The 16,875-nt window shown below is 43.8% G+C and overlaps 1 pseudogene; it reads right to left on the bottom strand.

Moving 5' to 3' along the window:
- Positions 1–249: 249 nt before the first annotated feature.
- On the bottom strand, positions 250–4,415 carry LOC120978589 (annotated as a pseudogene).
- Positions 4,416–16,875: the final 12,460 nt, after the last annotated feature.

Genomic DNA, 16,875 nt, shown 5'->3' with positions numbered 1-16,875 from the left:
AGCACAGAAGGAATGAGGTACAGTAAATGTAGTGTAAAACATGTGACGAAAGTATTGGTTACCTGCCGTCCGACCCATCTAATACTCACCTGCCACTTAAATGACCCCTTCCCCACTGATACATCTCCAACCCAGATACCTCCTTGACCTTAAAAAAAACTCGGACACCAAGCTGGAATGGATGGGCCACAGCAGCCGTTTTATTAACATACAACATATAAATATATAACCATAAAACTCTTTAAATGATTAATTCCTTCCAGAGGGCCTTGAAGCCCCAAAAAACTGAATTATCCCACCAGAATGAGCCATCTTGCCTCCAGCCGTTGCCCGCCAGCTCGGAATCACCACTGAATGGCCCCTTTTTAATTCCTCAATTAAAGTTTTGTTTTGATTTTCAAGAACAGCGACTCTGTTTTCCAAGCATTTGACGTATTCTTTCTTCTTTCTCCGGCAATCTCTTGCTGCTTCCCTGTTTTTCATTAATCTTATTTCACTCTTCAGTTGTGGGTTGTCTGACTTCATTGGGGGACAAGTCAGCGTAATGGGTGAGGTCATAACCACAGTCTGTGGTAGTGAGGTGGTGGTTGAAGTGGTACGGATCTGATAAGTCTGCATATCTCCCGCTGCAGTCTGTACAACCACTTGGTTGCTGGGAACAAGGATCTGCTGGGCATCCGATGTTTGTTTATACTGAAGTATAGTTGTGCCCTGCTGGCTAATACTAGCATTGGCCATTGCCAATGTCTGTAAGCCTTGTAACCCATCTGCCGCCGTAGCGAGCTGGAAGGTTCCATTAGGACCAATGGTTACATACTGTCCAGTGCTGGTCTGGTATATGGTGGTGGTTGCAGCAGATACTCCAGCACCCTCTTCACTTTGTTTTCCAGTGTCTTCAGAAGAGAGATCTTTCAGGATTTGCCTATATGAAGCAATGCTAAAATGCCACAGGCTTTTTTTGAGGAGTCAATGCTGTCAGATGAGTCCTGAGAGTCTTCACTATCTGATAGTGACGATGCCTGTGATGCAGCAACTTGAGGAGAGTGGATGGCGGAGGACTGAGCAGTCTGGATAACCTCATAGCCATGTGACAAGTAATATTGCTAGGTTACTGGTCACATGGTGATGATGTCATCTAAGGTCCTTAAGAGAATCACAGCTCTCATAGTTAGCTGCCTGGAGTGCCGGCAGGCAGGCATGGCACTCCCTGTGTAGCTGGCAGCCTGACACCCGGGGTCAGTGGCCAGCAGGGCTCAAGAGGCAGCTGCCTTGGGCCCCCCAGGAACAACTGGGCCCGGGGCAACTGCCCCTTTTGCTTCTTGTTAAAGACGGCCCTGGTTCAGACCAAATTAGCGTGGCTTAATCAGGGCCGTCTTTAACAAGGGGCAAAAGGGGCAGTGTTCCTGGGGGGCCCCAAGGCAGCTGCCTCTTGAGCCCTGCTGGCCACTGCCCCGGGTGTCAGGCTGTCAGCTACACAGGGAGTGCCATGCCTGCCTGCCGACACTCCAGGCAGCTAACTATGAGAGCTGTGATTCTCTTAAGGACCTTAGATGACATCATCACCATGTGACCAGTAACCTAGCAATATTACTGGTCACATGGCTATGAGGTCATCAAAGGTCCTGTCTACCAGGAGTGTTGCTGCAGGAGAAGTTTTCCAGTCTTGTGGAGCTTTTTTTGTGAAGATTACATCAGGAAAAGGTGACAGGGGCTGCTATAATAATATACTGTGGGGGGCTGTATACTGTGGGGTGCTGTATATTGTGGGAGACTGTATACTATGGGGTGCTGTATACTGTGGGGTGCTGTATACTGTGGGATGCTATACTGCTCTACTGTATACTATGGGGTGCTGTATACTGTGGGGGGCTGTATATTGTGGGGTGCTGTATACTGTGGGGTGCTATACTGCTCTACAGTATACTGTGGGGTGCTGTATACCCTTGGGTTGCTGTATACTGTGGGGTGCTATACTGCTTTACTGTATACCTGGGGTGCTGTATACTGTGGGGTGCTGTATACTGTAGGGGGCTATACTGCTGTACTGTATACTGTGGGGGCTGTATACTGTGAGGTGCTGTATACTGTGGGAGGTTGTATACTGTGGGGGCTATACTGCTCTACTGTATACTGTGGGGGCTGTATACTGTGGGATCTGTGGGGTGCTGTATACTGTGGGGGCTGTATACTGTAGGGGGCTGTATACTGGGTGCTATACTGCTCTACTGTATACTATGGGGTGCTGTATACTGGGTGCTATACTGCTCTACTGTATACTGTAGGATGCTGTATACTGTGGGGTGCTATACTGCTCTACTGTATACTATGGGGTGCTGTATACTGTGGGGGGCTGTATATTGTGGGGTGCTGTATACTGTGGGGTGCTATACTGCTCTACAGTATACTGTGGTGTGCTGTATATCCTTGGGTTGCTGTATACTGTGGGGTGCTATACTGCTTTACTGTATACCTGGGGTGCTGTATACTGTGGGGTGCTGTATACTGTGAGGTGCTGTGTTCTCTATAGTTTGGGGTGCTGTATACTGTATACTGTGAGGTGCTGTATACTGTGGGGAGCTGTATATTGTGGAGTGCTATACTGCTCTATTGTATACTGTGGGGTGCTGTATACCGTTGGGTTGCTGTATACTGTGGGGTGCTATACTGCTTTACTGTATGCTATAGGGTGCTATACTGCATACTGTGGGGTGCTGGGGTGCACTGTAACACTAGGGTGAGCCGAGCCCTGGTCTCCTTCCTGCAGAGCGGTGCCCACTTCCAGCCTGAGCCCAGCTGCCCAGAGCACTGATCCTGAGCCGCTGGAGTCTTCAGAACTGGAAGTATTTACAGTAATTCACAGGACTCTACCAGGTGTGTGTGTCTTGTGGTGGAGGGTGTGATTGCATGCTAGGGTGCGCGAAGGCGGGATCCAGGGGCCCAAGTAAATTTTTGCCCAGGGTCCAATCAATATTAAAGACGGCCCTGGGCTTAACTCTTTTCTGAACTACTTAAAATGGCCCCTTTCTTCTCCCTGTCTCAACCTTTTAACCCCTCGTCCCCCACCCCTAAACTCAAATCAGCCAATCCCAATCCCCCAGGGTCTCTTTAAACTTACCCCTCTAATTAAACTAGCCTATCCCTAACCCCCGGGTTCTCCCTGAACCAAACCCCCAGTCATGTTGGCCTCCCCTAAAGGCTCTGCCCCCCAGTCCAGCCATAACTTTAAAGGGGTTATCCCATGATCAATGAAAAAATAAAAATCAGACTTCATCTCGTACATGTCAGTCTCTTTCTAACAAACTTAGAACCAGCCCGGTACCTCGCATTGATCCAGAGATCTCCCCATTCATTTCTCCAATTGATCTGCTAGATTTATTCCAAGCTGGCAGTTTAGGGGGCGTGCACTTTTTAGGCGTGTCCCTTCTACTGCAGCTGGTAGCAGTTGAGTGCTGGAACTGAGCATGTGCTTCCATCTCAGTCAGCAGGACAGAGAAATTAGAAAAAGAGCAAACAGCAGGTGGCGCTATGCAGATCCTTTTTACTCGGTGGTTATGTAAAATGTTTAATTACATGCAGTTATAAAAGTATTCAGATCCAAGTGCTGGTTCCTGAATCCTGGCTGTGGGACAGCATCTGATCAGTTTAGCATTCATGGACTCCTTTAGCGAAATGGAATTGTCTCAAGAAAATCCTGTTACATTGTAAATAAAATACCCTGTAACTTGACTTGCAAAATAAATGTGCTGTTTTCTTGCTATCTGCCAAGTGAACTGACTGTTAATGTATTTTTTGACCTTGCAGTTGGATAAAAGATTCGAATACTACGAAGCATTTGAAAAAGAATTGAGGGATTTTTTGGTAAGAAGAGCAAACCGCTATTATTAATTATTAGAATTAGGGCTGAGTTCACACTTCAGTTATTTGGTCAGTTATTTCCATCAGTTATTGTGAGCCAAAACCAGTAGTGAAGCCTACTGAGAGATCAGGTGTAATGGAAAGATTGGCAAATGTTCCGTGATTTTGACCCGCACCTGGTTTTCGCTCACAATAACTGACCAAATAACTGAAGTGTGAACTTAGCCTAAGCAGCACATTTACATTTCAATCTCTTTATGGTTTATGAAACTGTATTGAATCCTCTATTATCGATAAATCCAAAATTACTTTTTGGGCTCTGTTGTTATTTCTGTTTCTTCAGGCTTTAGTTGTTTTTGACTGTCAGAATAGATAGAAAGGTTCAGTACTGCATTCAGCACAAAAGAAATTCTGATACCTGACTAAGTCTTGTCTGACCCTGTATAACTCAATGGAGAAAGAAACAGGTTCTGCCCAATGAGTTATCGCTGATCACAGACTTTACCCCCAGTATCTGTTGTTTAAAACGGCAATATAATCACTTTATATTGAGAAGCCATACCGGTATGTATTAATACATTATTGAGGGATGACCATACACATTAGCCACTTGTTGACCAGACAAGCTATTTCACCTAGTGCCCCAGGTCTGCTCGGCTTGGCCAAGAATCCATGTGTTCTAAACAAAGGGAGGAGAGAAAGCAGCTGCCAGACTCCTCTGGTGGATCTCCTTGAGAAAGAAAGGATCAGGCAAGTTGAAATCCAACTGCCCAATCCTTATGGCCTTTGGGGTACAGTCGGGAGACCGCTATACACCTTAGATCAGGGGTCAGCAACCTCCGTCACCCCAGCTGTTGTGAAACTACAACTCCCAGCATGCTCCATTCACTTCAGTGGGAGTTGTGCAAACAGCCAAGCTAGTGTGCATGCTGGGAGTTGTAGTGTGACCACACCTGGAATGTCGAAGGTTGCTGATCACTGCCTTAGATGGTCGTCTGGTCCCGCCAAAATAACTGGGTTTGACTGATGTACATCTATGTATGCCCAGCATAAATTGTAAAGTGAATTTGTATTTAAAGATGACCTTTTATCCCTCCTGACGGGTCTGGTTACCCAACAATTGGGGAACACATTTATGACTGGGTGTTATCATTTCTCTTCATCCATTGGGTGTATCTCTACACAGTCTGGCGCTGTCAGCAAGGATTGGACAGAGTCAATGTGCAGGGACACACCCACAACTGGTAACACCCAGTTATCTATTTATACAATTCAATGAGGAATAACAGAGGAACGGTGGACTGTACTGGTGAGAGGTCCTCTTTAACCTTATGACTAGCGCACTTTTCAATGTAGTGAGATTTCTAGATATGATACAGTTGAAACCAGAAGTTTGCATACACTATATAAAAAGACACATATGCAGGTTTTTCTCAATATCTGACATGAAATCAGAATAAACCTTTCCTGTTTTTGGTGAATTAGGATTACCATAATTATTATTATTTGCCAAATGCCAGAATAATTGTAACCAGTTTGGCAGTACGCTTTGGGTATTGTCCTTTTGGAAGACCCATTTCTGCCCAAGCTTTAACCTCCTGGCTGATGTCTTGAGATGTTGGTTCAACTGTATATGTTACTTTGTAACAATGAATGACGTATTTCTTTCCCTTGGCAGGGATGTACTGGCTGTTCTCTTGGCAAGATACTTAGTCTCGAAGAGATACTGGTAAGTGACTAAGGGTGGGTTCACATATGCGTTGTATATTCCGGTATACTGTTCTATTATAACAGGGTTATAATGGAATATAACGGAATTTATGGACGAAATGCAAAACAGAAGCCTTTAGAGGCATTCCATTTTGATCCATCCTAATAAGGGCACAAATAACGGTTCTGTCTTGTTCTGTAATGTAAGACGGAAAATAAGTCCTGCCGAGGGATACTTGTAAAATATCTATTATCTGTTTGTCCTTGAAGTAGGCCTAATTGTTTTAGGACAGGGATGCCCAACATGTGGCTCTCCAACTGTTGCAAAACTACCACTCCCAGCATGCCCAGACTGCCTACAGCAGGGCATGGTCGGAGTTGTAGTTTTACAACAGCTGGAGAGCCGCAGGTTGGCCATGCCTGGCCTGTAGCTATTAGGGCATGCTGGGAGTGTTAGTTTTGCAACAGCTGGAGGGACACAGGTTGAACATCCCTGGTTTACGACATGAAAATAGGGAATTCTGCTATAGATTTTACCTATTTTTTTCACTTATATAGCGCTGACATATTCCGCAGAGCTTTACAGACATCATCACTCACTGTCTCCAGCGGAGCTTACAATCTACATTCCATATCAGTATGCCTAGGGCAGTGGTGGCAAACATATGGCACCCGCATCCTGGAAAAAGTCTATGGTGTACCAATATGCCTTAGACGATTCCTGCCATTCATCAGCGCAGGGCGAACTATGAACGGCACAGGCAGAGCACTGAAGGTAGACAGGTTATTATAGCTACAAGATAAAGTACATGGAAGATATACTATGTTGGACTGTAGTATTCAGGGTAAATTGCTGTGTTGGCACTTTTCCATAAATAAGTGGGTTTTGGGTTGCAGTTTGGGCACTCGGTCTCTAAAAGGTTCGCCATCACTGGCCTAGGGTATAGGAGGAAACCCACGCAATCACAGGGAGAACATACAAACACCATGCAGATGTTGTCCTTACTCAGATTCAAATCCAGGACCCCAGAGCTGCAATGCACCAGTGCTAACCTCAGAGCCGCTATGCTGCCCATTTTCTTAAAGGGAATTTACCACCAAAATTCATAGGCAGATGTTTCGGGGTGCTTGCCCCTCATCAGTACAGAGTAGGATTCTGGGTGGCTGGGTGAGGTACTTTGGATGCATTGGCCAGCAGTGCACCCTGAAACAGATGTCTATGGATTTATCTCTGGCTTGGCTATTTTCCCTTGTTATGTCCCAAGGCTAGTTAAAAAAGTTGGATTTTGACTCTGATAGGGAGCCACTTCCCCAATGTGGCGCTGCAAGGCAGTCCTCTTTCCTTGGGAAACACCTCTTTGCATATTGTTATTCCACAGAGCAATAAGAGCTAATAAGTCAGAGCCAGAGCCAATACGTCTCCATAAGAGTCTCTGCAGAGGTCAGGATGGAGTAGATAAGCTGTGATATTACCTATTGTGAATGGTAGATCCTGTATTATTTATACACATAGGTGATATCTGTCATGGTACTCCTGACAGTAATGATAAGCAGATAACTGAAGTAAAGTGATCTGTACAGACCAAGAAGTGGTGCCTATTTTTAGGCTTAGTGGCCAGTGTGAAAACTGAAGTATTTTAGGATTTAAAAAAATAGATATTAACATGTTATGACAATTCAAAATAAATCACCAGATATTCTTTAAAATATGTCCAATATAAAAACATGAATTAAAAACAACAGTAAAACACCTCTCACAAACACTTTTTAAAACAAGTCACAAGACATGAAATAACATACACTTGGTAACATCATACCCATAGCACATTATACAGTAAGCTTACAACTTGCTTACTAAGGCAGCACAGTGGCTCAGTGGTTAGCACTGGTGTCTTGCAGCGCTGGGGTCCTGAGCTCAAATCTGACCAAGGACAACACCTGCATGGAGTTGTATGTTGGTGTATGCTGAAAAGAAATAAGGTTGACTGCATTTTTACTCCAATAAAAACTAATATAAAGTGAATGCTAATGGATATGTAGCTACATAAAGAGCCACTGGTCGTATAAGAAACAAAGCCTATGGCTAGGGCCACAGGGAAGTCGTACGACATTGCTATGATTGGCAATGGAGTCGCAGTACGACATTCTGTGACAGATGTGACAATTGCAGAAAATCCAACACTGCTGGAATTTTGGTCGCAATCTGCATGTGACTTTGCCATCAGGGACCACAGTGTAAGTTGTGTGTGACATAGGACGTCCCTGTGTCCTGGCCATGTTGTGTACAGCCAGATTGCAGCTCTAAAGTAGCCGCGAGACAGCAAGTTGCAGACAAGTTACCTGAATTCTTTTTGGTGCATGACTTTTCTGAGAAACGTGTCGCTTTGAACAGCTATATTGAAAAAGTTCTAAAAAATGTTGTAAAGCTTGAATGTGAATAGGCAAAATAAAAAAATATTCATGTGCTCAGGGCTACAATTGGCCCAGTCCTCAAGGTGTTAAAAATAATGTTGTGAATTTCAGAATTTATATTTATTTTAGGGACATCTTGGAGCTGCAGTTGGCAGTGTTCTCGGAACTTCAGTTGAACTAATTGAGGAACTTATTGTAAGTTTTTGTTATAATTGCTTTATATTTGACTGTTTAGTTAAACAGGAAACAGGGAAGTACACAGGAAACAGGGAAGTACACAGGAAACAGGAGCGTACACAGGAAACAGGAACATACAGAGGAAACAGGAACGTACACAGGAAACAGGAACGTACACAGGAAACAGGAACGTACACAGGAAACAGGAACGTACACAGGAAACAGGAACGTACACAGGAAACAGGAACGTACACAGGAAACAGGAACGTACACAGGAAACAGGAACGTACACAGGAAACAGGAACGTACACAGGAAACAGGAACGTACACAGGAAACAGGAACGTACACAGGAAACAGGAGCGTACATAGGAAACAGGAACGTACACAGGAAACAGGAGCGTACACAGGAAACAGGGAAGTACACAGGGAACAGGGGCATACAGAGGAAACAGGAACGTACACAGGAAACAGGAGCGTACACAGAAAACAGGAGCGTACACAGGAAACAGGAGCGTACACAGGAAACAGGAGCGTACACAGGAAACAGGAGCGTACACAGGAAACAGGAGCGTACACAGGAAACAGGAGCGTACACAGGAAACAGGAGCGTACACAGGAAACAGGAACGTACACAGGAAACAGGAACGTACACAGGAAACAGGAACGTACACAGGAAACAGGGGCATACACAGGAAACAGGAACGTACACAGGAAACAGGAACGTACACAGGAAACAGGGGCATACAGAGGAAACAGGAGCGTACACAGGAAACAGGAGCGTACACAGGAAACAGGAACGTACACAGCAAAGAGGAGTGTACACAGGAAACAGGAATGTACACAGGAAACATGGGCATACAGAGGAAACAGGAGCGTACACAGGAAACAGGAGCGTACACAGCAAACAGGAGCGTACACAGCAAACAGGAGCGTACACAGCAAACAGGAGCGTACACAGCAAACAGGAGCGTACACAGCAAACAGGAGCGTACACAGCAAACAGGAGCAAACACAGGAAACAGGAGTGTACACAGGAAACAGGAGTGTACACAGGAAACAGGAGTGTACACAGGAAACAGGAGTGTACACAGGAAACAGGAGCGTACACAGGAAACAGGAGCGTACACAGGAAACAGGAGCATACAGAGGAAACAGGAGCGTACACAGGAAACAGGAGAATATACATGAAATAATGGCATAGACAGGAAACAGGAGCAAAAACAGCAAGCAGGAGGGTACATAGGAAATAGTGTTTTGGGCAGGAAACAGGAGCAAAAATGGTAAATAGAAGTATACACAGGAAACAAGAAAGTACACATAAAATAGGAGAGTACACAGGAAACAGGAGTGTACATAGGAAACAGAAGCAAACAGGGGTAGAGCCTGCAGTTGAAAATCAAATAGCAAGAAACACATTTGTCATGTCACAAATAATCAAAGAGGACTTGTAACTTGTTTTTCTGCACAACCTCCTCTCTTCTTTGCAGTCATACTGTGGCACAAAGAAACTGGATCTTTTACCCCATTTATTTTTTTATGCTAACACATACCTGCATTTTTTAATTATTACGTTTTCCTCTGTTTTTCCAGCACGGCACAGGCCTTTTAAATCCAGTTTTGGACCTGACGTGTGATTTGGTAAGAACGGTTACCCGCCCCTCCCCAAAATCTATTTATTTTCAGCACATTTAAACAAAAGCCCTAAAACTGATCCTATAACTAAGGCCTCATGTACATGACCGTGTCCGTATTGCGGTCCGCAAACCACACCTCTCATCACTAGAAATATGGACAGGAATAGGACATGTTCTATAATTTGTGGAACGGACACACAGATGCGGACCCATATAAATGAATGGGTCCGTGTGCAACTGACACGGATACAAAATACGGTTGTGTGAATGAGGCCTAAGGAAGTCATTTCGGTAATTACAGAAAGAAACATTTGTACAGAACTATTATGGTTGGAGCTATATTCCAGTGATGAAATGTATCCCTGCAGAGTAATATTTGCAAATATTAAAATGTCTCATCTTCCCTTGTTGTCCATTTGTGTCTGATAAATTAGCATAATTGATAAATCCATATAGGCAGTGCTAGAAAGTGATCTGGGAGAATGGAGAGTCTTTTTTGCGTCATTGCTGCTTGTTATATAACATTATAATAATAGTGTAATTTTTTTTTATCTGACAGTTAACTGGGGAACTCATGTCCGAGTGTGTGGAAAAGCTGTCCAATGTAAGTGTCCTCCATAGACATACTCATTGTTAGGGCTCATTCACACAGAACGGGTGTGGACCCATTCATTTCAATGAGGCCACAAAAGATGTGGACAGCACCCCGTGTCCTGTCCGCATCTGTTGTTCCGTTCCACGGCCCGGCAAAAAATATGGAGCATGTCCTATTCTTGTCCGCAATCGCAGACAAGAATAGGCATTTCTATAATGGACTGCCCATTCAGCTCTGCAAATTGCGGAACGCACATGGGCGGCATCGGTGTTTTGCAGATCTGGCAAAACATGGCGCAGTCGTGTGAATGTGCCCTTAGGGTGTATTCACAAAGCAGAAATTTCTGCAAGAGAATATCAGTTTCAGTTCCATTCGTATGAATGGGTTTGTTTAGTCAGCGAACAAGGGGATTTCTGCTCGAGCCATTCATATGAATAGGAAATTTCTGCAACCATTCTTCTGTGTGCTAATATGGCCTTATAAATACAAAGTCGGACATTAAAGCTGCTGACACGCTATAAAGGTACGACTACATGGCTTGTTGGGACACGGCAGTGCTGTGATCAAGAATCACGTGGCCAAACAGGCCTTAATTAAACGAAAGAGACCGCACTGGTTAATTCTTAATGGGCCGTGCGACCCCTATAATACAGCGCGGCCATTAACAATGCAGACTGACTTAAACAGCTTGCTCTTATTAGAGCCAGGTGTGTCCTGTTTGGCCGTCGACCACGCCATGTGGTATTACCCTAAGGCCCCTTTCACATGGGCGAGAATTCTGCGCACCCGCACTGAATCCGGACCCATTCACTTCAATGGGGCTGTGCACATGAGCGGTGATTTTCACGCATCATTTGTGTGTTGCCTGAAAATCGCAGCAGGTTCTATATTCTGCATTTTTCAAGCAACGCAGGCCCCATAGAAATGAATGGGTGTGCGTGAAAATAGTAAGCATCCGCAAGCAAGTGCGGATGCAGTGCAATTTTCACGCATGGTTGCTAGGAGATGATAGGGATGAAAGCAACCCCGGACCTCATTAAAGTGTTTTCCCTGTATTATTTTCCCTTATAATATGGCTACATTTTACTAAGCATTCTGTATTAAGAATGCTATTATATTCCCTTATAACCATGTTATAAGGGAAAATATTAAAATCTACAGAACACCTAACCCAAACCCGAACTTCAGTGAAGAAGTTCGGGTTCGGGTCTGGGTACCACATTCAGTTTTTTCTCACGCGTGTGCAAAATGCATTGCACTCGCGTGGAAAAAAAACTGAAGAACACAACGCAATGCCATACAAAACTCACCCCACTCGCAGGCAAAATCGCACGATTTTCCTGCGACGCACCCGCATCCTTTCCGGCCCTCACACGCGACGCCCGTGTGAAAGAGGCCTAACCGTCCACATCATAGTGACAACAAATATGGCTTCCAGTACAGATATCAGATAAACGTTTAGAAAGGCGCAGATTTTCCATCTAAGAATGTGCAAAGTTTAATGATGACCCCCCTATGAGCGCTGTAAGGAAAAATGTCTGTGTATTTATAAGACTTGTATTTCTAAAAGTAGATCTTAAGCTGACACTGTGTCTGTGTGTTTTCTTTAGAGCGATCTTACGTCAATCACTGGCTCCTTGCAAGAACTCGCCTGCATGGTAAAAATCTGTAATGAAACCACTGAATTGTTTATTAGCACTGTAGCATTGTGTCACTGTAACAGTGTCGGACTGGGTTTCCTTGGGCCCACCAGTGGAAATAATTCTCAGGGCTCAACCCCTGTATCATCAATAAAGTCTAATAGATTTTTAATCAAAGAAATACACCCTAGAGGCATGTGATTGGCTCCATAAGCAGCCAAATATTATTTTTCTATTGAACCTTTGGAGCCCACTATAGTATCAGAGCCTGGGCCCACCGGAGGAACCTGGTTCTCATTTTCTGCATTCAAATCAACATGAATAGATCTAGCAGATCTAAACAGCATCAAGTGGCGTACCTACCATACAGGCAGACCACGCAGCTGCTATGGGGCCTGTGAGGAAGAGGGGTCGCAGTGGAGGAGAGGCCCCGTCCCCTAATTGCTCCAGTCTATCTTTCTAAAGCTAAAGGACCTTTGATGATGTCATCAAAGATCCTGTAAGGGAACTGCACAGTGTAAAGTGTAGCTCCCAGGTTAGAACAGTGTATCTGCCAGGACCTGTGATGACATCATCTTCAACATCACAGGTCCTGCAGGATCTAGCAAAGGCACTGCACCAAAAATGGTGTAGTTCCTAGGTTTGGAAGGTACATCTGCCAGGACCTGTGATGACATCATAACAGGTCCTTCAACCACTAACCCTGTTTTTACTTATTGCTCACTCATGTATAATACTTTAGACAGTTACAGTGACCACTATTTCATGTACCTGACACACAGTGACCATAATGTATATCTGACCACATATTTCTGTAAACACTGCATCTACAGTATTATATAGTATATCCAGCAGTGTACTGATATATTTGGTACGAGGTATAATAGATAAAGTGTGTACAGAAATATTGTATATACAGCAGTGGACTGATATGTGAGATACGAGCTGTAATTTATACTTCATACCTCATGTCAATACACTGCTGTATTTACTTTATACCTGTACACCCTGCATCTATTATACCTCGCACCTCACATGTCAGTACCTGCTATATATACTATATACCTATACACACTGCATCTATTATACCTCGTACCTCACATGTCAGTACTCTGCTGTATATACTATATACCTGTACACACTGCATATATTATACCTCGTACCTCACATATCAGTACTCTGCTGTATATACTATACATCTGCACACACTGCATCTATTATACCTCGCACCTCACATGTCAGTACTCTGCTGTATATACTATATACCTGTACACACTGCATATATTATACCTCGTACCTCACATAACAGTACACTGCTGTATATACTATACATCTGCACACACTGCATCTATTATACCTCGCACCTCACATGTCAGTACACTGCTGTATATACTATATACCTGTACACACTGCATATATTATACCTCGCACCTCACATGTCAGTACTCTGCTGTATATACTATACATCTGCACACACTGCATCTATTATACCTCTTTTGTGTGCCAGGGCTGTTTTGTAATCCTAATCCGGCCCTCATGGCATAAATTATAAAACGCAGCAGCAAGCAGAGTTCATGGAACAAAGAGAGGCCTGGAATGGGTAGTGGGAGGGGCTATAAATGGGGAATGGGGGCCCAATTTAGATTCTTGCTATGGGGCCCAGTGATTTCTATGTACGCCCCTGTACCACCCGTAGACCATTGCACTGATATATCCTCTATATGATATTCGTCATCCACCAGATGATCCTCCAGGGTGCACGGTACCAGTCCTCTTCTATTAATATCCCAAAGGCTTTTTTCCCACGAACTGAAGATTTTTATTCTAGATTTAAAACCTTTTATTTCAATCTTTTTAAAACATGTTCAAATCAAAATTCAAAAATATGCAACAAACAAAAAAATGTATTAATATAAAAATATACTCATGGGATCTTTGCTGTGTTTTATTCCTTACTTGCCATATTTATACAATTAATGCCAACTCGGTGCAAGATTGGTTTGTGTCTGAACAGCCATCTCTGTAAACTTTTATTTAGAGGACCCGTCACCTCCCCTGACATGTCTGTTTTAGCAACTATTTGCATTCCCCATGTAATAAGAATTCTGGGAGAGTCTATTTTTATGACTCTCTGTTGTACCATTCCTTTAATATCCCTCCTAGAAGTTATGAATGAATTGCCAGAAGTTTGCAACAAAGGTCCAGATGGGTTTTACCAGTTAGAGATATGTCCCAGCACAGTCTGATACTATCCAATCAGTGCCGCCATTGTCAGACTGTGCAGCCCCCCCCCAACTGGTAACACCAATCTGCACCTTAATGGCAAGCTGCTAGTAATTAAATCATAAGTTCTTGCAGGAATAATAGAGGAATGGCAAAACACAGAGTCATATGAAAAGATGCTCCAGAATTGTTATTACATGGAGAATCCAAGTAGTTACTAAAACAGACAAGTCAGGAGGGGTGACAGCTCCTCATAAATGCATAGCTAGTATTGACACCATAGACGGTAGCAATAGCATACAATACAAAATTTATTTTAATGGACGCTCTCTATATCACAGTCATAGAAGGCAGTTTATTGCAAATCGTAACAACTAGTTACAAAACACAGAAATGAATGGTGACTAATGTACGGCTATTTCTTTTTATACTTGGTGCTTTTTAGCACTTAAAGAGGACCTTTCATGAGTTCAGACTAGAGTTGAGCGAGCATGCTCGGCACATCGCAGTGTTCGGCTGAATACCGTGTGAGCTCGAGCGCGATGCTCGAGTCTCCTCCCCTCACGTTTGTTGGCTGCTATGCAGCCAATAAACGTGCAGGTAAGTACTGCCACTCACTGTAATGCCGTAGCCATGTTGGTTACTGGCATTACAGTGATTGGCTGCCCGAAACGCATCATCGGGTGCTATAAAGCTATAAAGCACCCGATGACACGTGGTTCGGCTCAGTCTTAGTCAGGGAGAGCTGTGCTGTAGAAGGGACAGATAGTATAGGGAATTGAATTAATTTTTTTTGTTAGGCAGGGTTGGTGTTAGAGACCCAAAAGTCATTTTAAGAACTATTGTATATGGCAGCAATACAGTGGGGCAAAAAAGTATTTAGTCAGCCACCAATTGTGCAAGTTCTCACACAATACCTCAACTACGAGAGATATAATGAGAAAAAAAAATCAAGAAAATCACATTGTCTGATTTTTAAATAATTTATTTGAAAATTATGGTGGAAAATAAGTATTTGGTCAAATACAAAAGTTCATCTCAATACTTTGTAATATACCCTTTGTTGGCAATGACAGAGGTCAAACGTTTTCTGTAAGTCCTCACAAGGTTTTCACACACTGTTGCTGGTATTTTGGCCTATTCCTCCATGCAGATCTCCTCTAGAGCAGTGATGTTTTGGGGCTGTCGCTGGGCAGCACAGACTTTCAACTCGCTCCAAAGGTTTTCTATAGGGTTGAGATCTGGAGACTGGCTAGGCCACTCCAGGACCTTGAAATGCTTCTTACGAAGCAACTCCTCCGTTGACTGGGCGGTGTGTTTGGGATCATTGTCAAGCTGAAAGACCCAGCCATGTTTCATCTTCAATGCCCTTGCTGATGGAAGGAGGTTTTCACACACAATCTAACGATGCATGGCCCCATTCATTCTTTCCTTTACACGTATCAGTCGTCCTGGTCTCTTTGTAGAAAAACAGCCCCAAAAAATGATGTTTCCACCCCCATGCTTCACAGTAGGTATGGTGTTCTTTGGATGCAACTAAGAATTCTTTCTCCTCCAAACATGACGAGTTGAGTTTTTACCAAAAAGTTCTACTTTGGTTTCATCTGACCATATGACATTATCCCAATCCTCTTCTGGATCATCCAAATGCTCTCTAGCGAACTTCAGACGGGCCCGGACATGTACTGGCTTAAGCAGGGGGACACGTCTGGCACTGCAGGATTTGAGTCCCTGGCGGTGTAGTGTGTTACTGATGGTAGCCTTTGTTACTTTGGTCCCAGCTTTCTGCAGGTCATTCACTAGGTCCCCCCGTGTGGTTCTTGTGATAATTTTGACCCCACGGGGTGAGATCTTGCGTGGAGCCCCAGATGGAGGGAGATTATCAGTGGTCTTGTATGTCTTCCATTTTTTAATAATTGCTCCCACAGTTGATTTCTTCACACCAAGCTGCTTGCCTATTGCAGATTCAGTCTTCCCAGCCTGGTGCAGGTCTACAATTTTGTTTCTGGTGTCCTTCGACAGCTCTTTGGTCTTGGCCATAGTGGAGTTTGGAGTGTGACTGTTTGAGGTTGTGGACAGGTGTGGTTGTTCAAATAGGTGCCATTAATACAGGTAATGAGTGGAGGACAGAGCAGCCTCTTAAAGAAGAAGTTACAGGTCTGTGAGAGCCAGAAATCTTGCTTGTTTGTAGGTGACCAAATCCTTTTTTTTATCCGAGGAATTTACCAATTAATTCATTATAAATCCTACAATGTGATTTCCTGTATTCTTTCCCCCCATAGTTGAAGTGTACCTATGATGAAAATTACAGGCCTCTCTCATCTTTTTAAGTGGGAGAACTTGCACAATTGGTGGCTGACTAAATACTTTTTTGCCCCACTGTATATATTAGCGCAACCTGCGCTAAATTGCTTGCAATTATTTGGCCACTGCAGACAGCGACATTATCTGCGCTACATATCCTGTGTAACGTGTGCGCAGCCTAAAAATATCTGTGACATCCAGTTGACTTTTTCCGAAGACACTGCTGACTGTGACATTACCTGCGCTACATCTCCTGTTTAACGTGTGCGCAGCCTAAAAATAGCTGTGACATCCAGTGTACTTGTTTTGTAGATGCAGCGGACA

This window comes from Bufo bufo, chromosome 9 (genome assembly GCF_905171765.1).
Source record: "Bufo bufo chromosome 9, aBufBuf1.1, whole genome shotgun sequence".
Lineage (NCBI taxonomy): Eukaryota > Metazoa > Chordata > Amphibia > Anura > Bufonidae > Bufo > Bufo bufo.
The sequence above is the reverse complement of the archived record's forward strand: the minus strand, read 5'-3'. Positions and strand labels throughout refer to the sequence as shown.